General features: G+C 41.6%; 1 protein-coding gene across 2 annotated transcripts in view; it reads left to right on the top strand.

Moving 5' to 3' along the window:
* Nucleotides 1-10,610, top strand: part of DGCR2 (DiGeorge syndrome critical region gene 2) — a 50,005-nt gene that overhangs the window by 312 nt on the left and 39,083 nt on the right. The window lies entirely within an intron of this gene.

Genomic DNA, 10,610 nt, shown 5'->3' with positions numbered 1-10,610 from the left:
CGGGAGGCCGGCCGGGTTCGCCTCCGGTGAGCGGCGTCCCCGGGAGGTCGGCGCCGGGCGGGTGCGGAGGGGAGCCGGGGTCCTTCTCCTCCCGCCGGGGACGGGTCGCCGTGGCCCAAAGCCGGTCCCGGGCTCGGGGGTTGGTTAGGGCTCAGCCGGCGGCGTCTCTGCCGCTTCTTCGTACTTTTAAAAAGAGATGGGACCTGGCTGAGTCGTGGGGGGGGGGAAGGTCGGTCCCCTGGCCGGCTGCTTGGGTCTGCGAGTTAGGGTGAAGAAAAATCATTTTAAAGTTTGCAAGCTTGGGTAGAAAACTACAAAACCCTACGGGTAATTAGCAATGGAAATGTGGCGGCATGACTAAGTTTTCAGGTGTTTCTTACTTACCCGCTTTTATGTTGCGGGCCTTGGGTGCCAACAAAACAAGACAAAAAACTTGCTTTCAAAGTGCCATTTCACCATGCCAGAAAGAGGAAAAAAACCCTGTTGCATCTCAGTTCGTATGTCATCTTCCTAGTTCTGTTTTTGCTGCTTCTAGGGAAATAATTTAGTGATGGAGTTTGTGTGGTAGCTGCTAGGCACGGTGCTTTAAAATGTTAAGATAATCGACTTTGGAGAAATGGTTGGTGTTTGCTGGTTGAAAACTACAGCTTTTCTAGATACGTTGCTCGGTGGGGGTTTCTTTTTGGGTGTTGAACTTGCTTGGAGCTTGGCAGAGCCCTCACGTATCTGGGGCTGCTCTTGCCAAAGAGCATCAACAGCCAAAGCGCGAGGCTGCCTGGAGTGGCTTTGCAGGTTTGGAAACTGTCCTCCCATCGCACCGTGTGACTGCTCCTGGGTGATACTCACTCCTTTGTAAATAGGAGAGTAATAACGATGGTGTACTCTGAAATCCCCTTGTTCTTTCTCTTCAAAATAACTTTCATGACCCAGACTAATAAAACATAACAGTATTAGTGAACTGTGTCTAAGCAAGTTCCTAGTACAGCTGAAACACAATTGGGTCAGTGTAGGCAATCTTACTGAAATAACTAACTTAGATGTTGAAACTGCTTTGCGTGCGCCTTGTTTTGTTTTGGCTTGTTTTTTTGGCAGTGCAGTGTATATGTAGGGCTTATGATACACTCTTAAGTAGCCAAAAAAACCCCAAAACATGGAGTTGCAAACCTAGTATTATTACAGCTAGAGGCTTTTATGTGGGAGAAGATACTATGTAAAACTGATTTCAAGCAACTTCCTTTATAGCTGGCACTAAGTGCTACAGACAGCTGAATTCCTGGTTGAAAAGATTCAGCAGAGATTAGCTGTCTGTGTACTTTGACAGGTGGGTAGATTTGGCGCTGAACTCTTTTGGCGTTAAGCATTGTAGCCTCCTAGAAATTAGAAAATGGCATTTTCCGTATTGTGTCAGAACATTTATTGCTCCAGTTTGATGTCAGATCTCCGTCAGCAGCTGGTGCTTGATGGATGAAGACAAGTTTTTCACTGAGGTTTGGGTCTTTAAGGCAAATTAATTTTTTTTCACTGGTGCTCTAATGTTCTTTAGAGATTTTGTGGTGCTGTAGCTACACTGGCAGAAGCATCGTTCTTGTGAACAAACCCTAACTCTCATCTGCTCAGGTTATACACCACTGGTTTTGAAACTTGTAGCATTAGAATTCCTCTATGGCAACTCTGTATGCATGCCTTGAATTTGCTTGAACCATATGTATTCCTGAACATAATGTGAGGGAATCCAACTGGATGTAATGTTGCAGCTGGAATTCCTTGCTGTATGAGGAATTTCTGAATTCCATTTGGAATACACTCATCCGTCCTGTTTACTTGGAGGCTCCAGATGAGTGTGATGGTTGAGCTGTCCATGGTGATGCCTCTCCTTCCTCCTCAGAAGAGAGCCCATCGCTTCAGGGTGGCCTCACATCTTTTTGCCAATGTCGTTTGCTTTTTAGCTTGCTTCGTTTAATATCTTGAATCTACTGTCTCAAATAGATCACACATTTAGTAGATTAAGTAGTATACAGTTTGATCCTGAAACAAAAGGTGCAAATAGGAAAATCTGGTTCATACAAGTACAGAGGATGTACAGAACTGAATTTATCATTGTAATCAATGGTGAAGAAGTCTCTCTTGTCTTTTTTGGGGAGGTGCATGGATTTCCTGAGAAAGAGAAGAGTATTTGGACTTAGAATTTATTTTCCTGGTGGTGTTTGGTTTTCTTTTTGCTTCTTTAAACCTGTGTATTGTAGCAACTGTCTTATTGGATTAGAAAGGATGCCTGCAGCTTGCTTAGCTTAAATCTGTACTTGGAGCTATCAAATGAGTGCTGCAGAGTGATGGGAGGTTTTATGCACTCTGAGATGAATGTGTAGTCCCTTCACAATTCAGTCCCAGCGAATCAGGCACCTCTTTGTACTTCCATGTTAATTTGACACTAGCTTTGTATCCATGTTCTTGCTGTGCTCTTCAGATAAATAAAACCTTCTTTTAAGCCTCCTCAACTGTAGTATCTTTTCAGGCTATCTGAAAGGCTGTGATTTTACGTGGACCTATTCTTTCTGCATTTAGGGTGAGATGAATTTTAGTAAATTAGGAGAGAAATTAATTAAAATTTCCTTTTTTTCCCCTGATGTTTCCGTCTTGCTTATACAAGTCTGTTTTACACTACTGCCACCACTAACAGCATCAGGTATGTCCAACATACCATGACATCAGCCCTAGCTGTGGGAGACTTGGGTTTCCTGAAGGTACTGTGGGCAGTTAAGATTTTTTTCTGAGCCTGTGGGCTTTTAATGGTAACTTTGTGCCGTTGAGAATCTCTGCTTGGATTTTTTTTGTCCCAGTGTTTCCCTCTTGCCCTTTCTAATGGTTTTGACCATAAGCTGCTTGTTCTGACTAGTTGCCTACTTTATAATGTATTGTTGAAAGAGTTCTTTAAAAAAAAAAGTAGGGCATTTCTCCTTGAGTTGTGTTACTCATTATGTGTTTGGAAGCTGCTAATGTGAATTGAAGCTGAATGTGTCGGACTTTTCCAAATGTGTGTACAGTGAAGGACTAACTTAATATTTCCTTTAAACACTTACTGAATTGATTATATCTGGTGTTCAGACAGTTGTTTTGGGGGATATTTACCGCAGTAGGGTTTGGCTTAATAATATCTTTTTCCGGGACAACTCAAAACATCTGCTTCAGGTTATCTGACTAGCTGGCTGAGAGCTGTTGTCTTTATGTGAAGAATTATTTCAGTGGTGTGTTAACTGAGTCACAATAAACTGTACTGGTGCTAGCTTGGATTTATATTGAGTTTCTCAACACTAGTGCATTTCTGTAGGTTGCTGAAAGAGCATCAGAGATGTAAATTGTTATGAATTCAGTTTTGCAGCACAGTTTGAGAATATGTAAGTTCCTGTTTCTGTTAATGTCCCATTGCACAATCGAAAAGCAAAGGTTTTGGTGTCTTTCTGTAATATTGGCAAGTTAGACAGTCTGGAACGATCAGGATGACATGTTTCAGAATAGTGTTTAGAGGATTAATTAAGATCATCGTCACTGAAGACAATAACACGTTTTCATATTTCTCTAACAAGATACTGCTGCTTGCTAATGGAAAACACTTAAACGTGGTCAGGCTTTATATTGGATTTTGTAATAGTGGTTTAGTACAGAGCCTTGTGAATGTAGGTCATCGGGCTTTCTTATTAGAGCATTTGCCAGACAGCTAAAAGCCAATTGAGTTCTCATTCTTGCAGCTTTTCTTCTCCACTTCAAAGCTAGCTAGAGGAAGTAATTTTATTACACAAGTTCTGTTTTTAAAAATTTTGCACAACTTGCCTAAATGGCAATGCTTAGAAAGTCTTGCCAGTGCAAGTGGTGTAACTGAGAAGCCCCACAACTTTAGCTTAAAGTTTGAACTTTTCATGTGCTTTGGTGCGTGCTTATACGCAGTTGGTGGTTATGCTCTTACTGGTGGGGTGTTGGTATCTTGACACAATATAATTGGCAAGTGTGTTTAAATTGCTAACTCTTTCTTGTCACTTAGTCAAAAGTTGTAGGTCTTAAATGCAAGGCAGAACTCCTTAGAGAAGAAGTCTAAACAAATCCACAGTCGACATCGTTTCAAGGTGATCCACTTGTGTGCTGTGACTGAATGTGTCTGGTTTTGGCCAGTTGAATTGTATGGGTTAATTCAATTGGAGACCCAAATATATCAGTCATAAAATGTGACCTGGCCCCAGCATTCCTCTGCTCTAATGGGAGCTTGTTGGTAGGCAAATAGTAGCCTGATTTTGCTTTTTGTTCACTGTCTTTGCCTTAGTGAGAGCTGTGGCGAGTAATATTTGTTCGTTTCCATGTCGTTGCTAACTACAGCTAAATTCTCAAGTGAGGGCTTCTAGGTGCGAGGGGTAGAAGGGTTTTTATCACACCTCCTCATTTAGTTTTGCTGAAAGTAGGGCTGGCTTGTCTTCCAGTCTTATGTTCCCCCCTTATCCCCTTACTTCCTAATCTACTGGGTTTAGGTTGTTTTTTTTCTTCCTAGGGTTACATGTTAGTGTGCTCTTTTCCTGGTGCTCCTGACCTCTGCTGTTTGCTGTTGTTAGGAGCTGCAAAGCGAGGCTGATGGATTTGAAAAGGCTTTCTTGTGGCTGCTATCAGTGTAGCAGAGAGACAAGGCAGAAGGTATCAGACCTTATTAGCATGTCTGATGCTTTAAGACTCGTAATTCCTGACGTTAATTATAAGGCAAAATTTTTAAGGTGCGAGTGGGTTTGCTACTAGCTGTGGCTACAAAGTAAAGGAGAAGGAGTCGGCAGGCAGAGGGCTGTTTGCATGCAATCCTCTGGTTCTAAGAAGTAATAAAACAGAAGGGGAACTTGGGGGTTTGCAAACATGTGACTTCTATGTCCCCATGGTAGTTTTGGGAATAGAGGAAGATTAGGCCAGAACAGCAGAAGTGATGGAGAAGAGAGCACTGCTGCAGCCTCTCTAGTGGGAGAGGGCAGCTGTGGAAGTGCTTCTTCTTTCTCAGTAGTCAGGGGGAAAGGCACAGCTAGCTTGAAGAGAGAAGAATTTTAGATACTAGGTATGAGAGATGTAAAAGCCCCAGTGAATGTCAGAAAACCAGCCAAGACTTCAATGAATTATTCTGTCCTCTGGAATTATCATTGTTAGGGCTGGTTTTGATGTTTAATTGTAATGCAAGAGCAGTAACTACCTCTACGGTCCATCTTTGGATAATGCCTGGGTCTCTGGGTTTTTACGTGGTGATTTCTTGCAACTTCTATAAGGTCTCATTTCATCCTGTGGGATGCATATAAATAACTTCTTTCGTGATTAGCAGAACTTCCTGTCGCGCTCGCGTGCGTTGCACTGCGCAGAGCCTGCGTACCATGAATTGAACTTCTGGTACATAAAGTGTGGTCAGAGCAGAACCTGGAAACAGCTCAGTGGCATCGCCACCCCTGCCCTTCAGGGGTTAATGTGGGTGCTCGAGTTTGTTTTGTATTTTAAAATGAAATAAGTGTGTGAGGGGTTCTTGCACTGATAGCCCAAACATGGAAGTCCTTGAGATAGAAAAGAAACGGATCACGGTTACTGGCAGGCTTGATGAGAGGCTCTGCTGATCTTTGCCTGTGTGTGATCTCAAGGGCTAACCTGTGATGGAAAAAGGCTTGTTAATCTTTTGTTCTGTGTAGACTGATAGAAAGTTATGACTAGAAGGGCTACTAAGAGATGGGGTCGTCCATCTTCCTGTCCCAAAACAAAATCTGGTAAACCCAGGCAATTCCTGAAGGATATTTGTCTAGCACATTTTTCATTATTTCCTGTGATACAGACTCCAAATGCCAGATTCTTTTGGTAAGTCTAGTTGCCAGTCTGTTGCTTGTTCTGCAGTTGCAGCCTATTATTCCTGTCTAAATACAGTGTTGTGCACGTGTCCTTCTTGTGCTACAGTTTTAAAGAACAGACTGACAGTTTCCCAAAACCATTAAGGTGCCAGGACCCACCAGTTTTTCAGCAGCAGTAAGTGTGGTGAGTGCCTGGCAGTGCCTGTTCCTTCCTGACATTCCACGCTCTGGAAGTGTTTATGTACCATTCAAGATCCCTGCATGGCAGGCTCACACCTTTGCATTGTACTTCCAGTGGTGGTTTTGTAGAGGACCTATTGAGTTGAGGAGAAATCACAGATCATTTGATGAAGTAATTGATTAGCTGTAGCAGAACTCTACCAACCTGAGTTGCTTAAAAACGTGAGTTTGGGCTTAACCTTTAATCCACATTCCCCAAACTGTGAAATCCGCTGGCATCTTGTGGTTTCCTATGAAATTTTTAATTTTGTCTTTGTATTAAAGAGTCAGCCTGCTAATTCTGGGTTTGATGAACAGCGTTTTAATGGTATTTGCTATATGGAACTCCTAAGGAACTTATTAGTGTTTGATGCCTACCATTTAGATTATTTAGAAATACCATTTTAAGTTTAATGGAAATTGATAGTTGCCTCATTAACTATAGCTAAACAAAATAATGTTCAACTTCCTAGTTAATTAAAATTAAAACTGGTTGATCTAACCATTATATTTAGCTTCTGTTCTGTTTATTGATTAGCGCTTGACGATTGTCGGCCAGCTCGGTGGGTGGAAATGTAGAATTAGCTTTTGGTGGCTGATCTTAGGACATTCCCTGCTCTTTTGTCCTTTAATTTACTGGTTTTTCTTTGTCATATTTTCATTTGTGTAACTTCTTTCCTGTGTTGTCTTCTCTTTTTTATACCTCATCTGCCGTGCTTCCTCATACTTTTCCCACTATGAGACCAGTTACTTGGGGTACCCAGTGAAATTATTTGGGAACCAAAGCTAGTAGAAAAATGGGATTAAGTGCCATTTCTGGTAGCCCAATGCTGGGTGTTCTGGGCTGGCTGCAACTGTGTTTTCTTGAGGGAGCTTCAGATGTCACTGTGAAATGCTGAAGCCTCCATCCGTCTGTGTGTTGACCCTCAATCTGCATTGCAGGGTGGGCAGTAGCACAGCAGCTGAGGCTTGAAGTGGGTGAGTGAAGCCCTTTAGATCCGTATGGAGGGAGGTCAGCTCCAGCCTGGACTGTGGCTCTCCCAGTCCAGCTCTGCCCTCAGGTCTCTGTGGGCAGATAGATGGGGTGATGCAAGGGTAGGTGTCAAGCATCGCCTTTGCATGAGTGAGAAGAATTTTACATGAAACTGAGTTAGTGTTGTCCTTCAGTATCTCTATGTTTTGTCTGTGCTAATATTTCTTTAGCAATTTAAATAAAAAGGTTTCTTCTGACTTTAAAGTAACATGTCTTCTTTTATACATTTTAAAAGAAAATAAATAGTTCGGCTTCTAGCACCTGCTTGGTTTGAGTTTGTGCCCAGGTAGCATTTTGCCTTGTGTATGCTAAACTACTTTTAATCTAGGGATGGTCAAAACTGCATTTGTGTTTTCTCTCTGAATTTATGAAATTATTTGTTATGCTTAAATTACTCTTTGCTGATTAAAATATAGGAATATAAATGTACCCTATTAAGGAGGTCTTGGAAAAACCTTTATGAAAAATCGGGGATCTTGCAGGACTGAGATCCAAGTGCAAAGACTGAATCAGAAGTATCGTCTCCCTTCAATTCTGGTAGTAAGCAGATTGGAGAGAAATGCTTCGAGGATGTTATAGTATATGAGTGCTTGTTTGTGTCTTTCTGAGCATTAATGGAGTTGACTATGACTTCTCTATTGATGTAACAGCTAAAAAATGGCAAAGATCAAGTGTCATGGCATAGTACCTGACACACGTGCATAATAGAAGCTTGTTGAAGAGCTGAAGAGCACTGGTGGTACTTAAGCTGTTAGGTGTGGGGAATGAGAAAACTACTCTTAAAGGGTTAAGTGGCTTTTTGTAAATGGGTTGGACTTCTATTTGCTGACTTCTGATACAACAATTAAACTTAGGGTTTGATATATGAAATTCCTGTTCAGGTATTTGGAAGAAGAAAGCACAGTATCTCATACAACGCAAACAAACGCAGCAGTGACTAACGTTGGCTGCATTCCTGCCATGTTCGACTTCAGTTGAGCGGGGGAATGCTATTCAAAGCATGAGCCATTTGCTCCAGTGCATGACAGCCACTGCACTAGCTACTGTGCAAAGGATAGAATGGGTTTTCCATATTCGAGGTCAGAATATTTCTGTATATCAAATTTTTGCTTTTAAGTGTTCTTTCTAGCTGCTTGCTCATCAAGTCTTGTACAAGATGAGAAGAAAAAAAATGAAATGGGAGAAAAAGCTTTTTTTAGTGTGACCTGCATTTGAATAGTGCTCATGTGCAGGTTTCCTGTCTCCCTGAATTGTTAGATTCTTGTTTAAGACCATGACCTTCCTTAGGGCCCTGTAGAGCGCTACTTCTATGTTCATTTGGTTTTGAAATTAAGAAATGGCATTAGTTTTTGGAGAGTGGAGTGGTTAGAAATGTCTGATTTTCATAGGTGGTGTTTTGTCACCTGTTTGGCATTAAAGACTATTGCAGTTCCTTGTGTTTTAATTCAGCAAGGTGTTCTAAATACATATTTTGCCTTAAATTATGTGTTTCCATTAGATTTGTTTGGATTGCTCATGTGCTGAAAGTTTAAGGATATGATTAAATACTGTTGAATCCTGTACTAGGGGTGAAAAAAAGAAGATACTAACTTTTTTGTTTTCCTGTAAAGTAGGAACATGTGTTGTCTTGTTGAAAGTAAATGAGCTTACGAACTAATACTGCTGAAATCTGGCAATTCCTACTTTCAATTTAATGGTGGCTACAAATTAGCTGTGATTGCTCTGACAGTTCTTGAATTGCTGTTATCGTGTTTCATCTGAATACTCTTCTTGTTGAAACCTGATCTAAAGAAAATACTAATACAGTTCATGTAAAACTTTGGATTTCAATTTTTCTTTCCTCTGTGGAAAACTCTGATCTCTATACAGTACTTGTTGGTTTTTTGCTTTTTTTTTTTTTTACACCTACAGTTTATTTAGTCAAAGGGACTACAGCTTCTTTCCCTGGTGATCCTTCTTAAGTGAAAACTGTTTTGCATAGGAGCAAATACTGGTCCAAACTGACTTGATAGGATGTGTACTTTTCTAGTCCTGAGAATGTAGTTGGTTGGAAGAGGATAAACACTGTCTCACATGCTTAGATTTTTTTTAGGGTAATTTTGGGTAGGCAGCTACCAGATAATAGCTTAAGATACAGAAGTACTTTCTAGATTACTTTTATCAGTAGTTTCTCTGGATCACCTTTTAGAGGCTTTCCAACAAGCAGCTTGTGCAGAGACTGTCAGAAATTGAAAAAAAAAGAAATGTTCCTGGTATTCAAATACTTCTGATTACCAGACTGGTCCTTCTACGGTTGCTCGCACCACTGTGTAGTTCTGAACATCCCAGAGGTGACTCTGAAATGTGCTGGAGATTGTTTTGGTGAAGGACCACTGCAGATGCCTCCTGGGAGGAAAGAGGTGCAGGTAATGCTGAAAACTTGTGAAGACAGAGCTGAGAACCAGATGCTTTTTCCTTGTTCAGAATGTCCCCAGCTTTGTGAAGACCTGCAAATGAGCAAGGAGAGTTTGTGTACATTATTATGGTGTTTTAGAGTATTTAGAAGCAATGGAGTATGAGGATCATGTCGTAGAAGCTGTGTTTAGAAGAAGGTAAAGGTTTGAGGTGACAATTGAGGATAGAATCTGGAAATAGCTAAGCTGAGGTACCTAGGTAGTTTCAGTATTTGTGGTGTATGTGGGATAGTCCATCTGTCCTGAGCTGGGTATATGGATTGTAGGGGAGAAAGTACTGTTTGTGATGGTGCTCTTTTCTGGACAGCACTGATGACTTGCTGAGTATTTCACTACTGATGTCATTCTTAATGGACTTTTTCTCTGTTGCTGAATTTGTTGGGAGAATTAATATGCTGTGTGCGTGACTGTATTTAAATTCTGTGTAAGGAATAGTGCTATTTTCTTAGCACCCATGAGTGTGTTTTGTAAGTAGTGGGGTTTAATGAAACCTGGACTCCAATGGGCTTGTCTCCTATGTCCCTATACTTCTTCTGCTGTAGTACCTTTGCCTGACACTTAATAAGGCTTAATGTCTTCCCCATGTCCCCTCTGTCTGTCCACAATCCGTCCTCTGGCACAAGGAAGCTGGGAGTGCTGCAGGGTCTCGTGTAAGGGTTCAGTTACCCCAGTTAGCCACCTGACTGCCAGCTGGGAAGCCACCCCACCGTGGTGACCGCACGATGCACGGATGTGCTGGCAGGTTGGCAACTGCTGAACGGTGCAAACCACACTGGGGTTTCCTGCCCTCTGAAGTTCAAGGCAGTCATCGTTTCCTTCCCTTATGCTGGCTCTAGGCTTTCCAAAGCTTGTACTGCACTCTGTATTTTTTTGGTCTTCTTTCTCAAGCTTGCTTGAAATTGTTTAGTGAATTTAATCGTGGGGTGTGATTCGCACTTTCACTGATCCACTTACTGATCCGGCTTTCTTTAGGGGAAGGGCCAACAATTTGGTGCTGCACAGGTTTAGGTCACTTGTCACTGTTGTACTAAAACACTTGGGTCCCACCTAAGGCTGTACAAAATA

Source organism: Haliaeetus leucocephalus, unplaced genomic scaffold (genome assembly GCF_000737465.1).
Source record: "Haliaeetus leucocephalus isolate CR32 unplaced genomic scaffold, Haliaeetus_leucocephalus-4.0 Scaffold802, whole genome shotgun sequence".
NCBI lineage: Eukaryota > Metazoa > Chordata > Aves > Accipitriformes > Accipitridae > Haliaeetus > Haliaeetus leucocephalus.
Note: the sequence above shows the minus strand (reverse complement) of the source record. Positions and strands in the feature narration are given on the sequence as shown.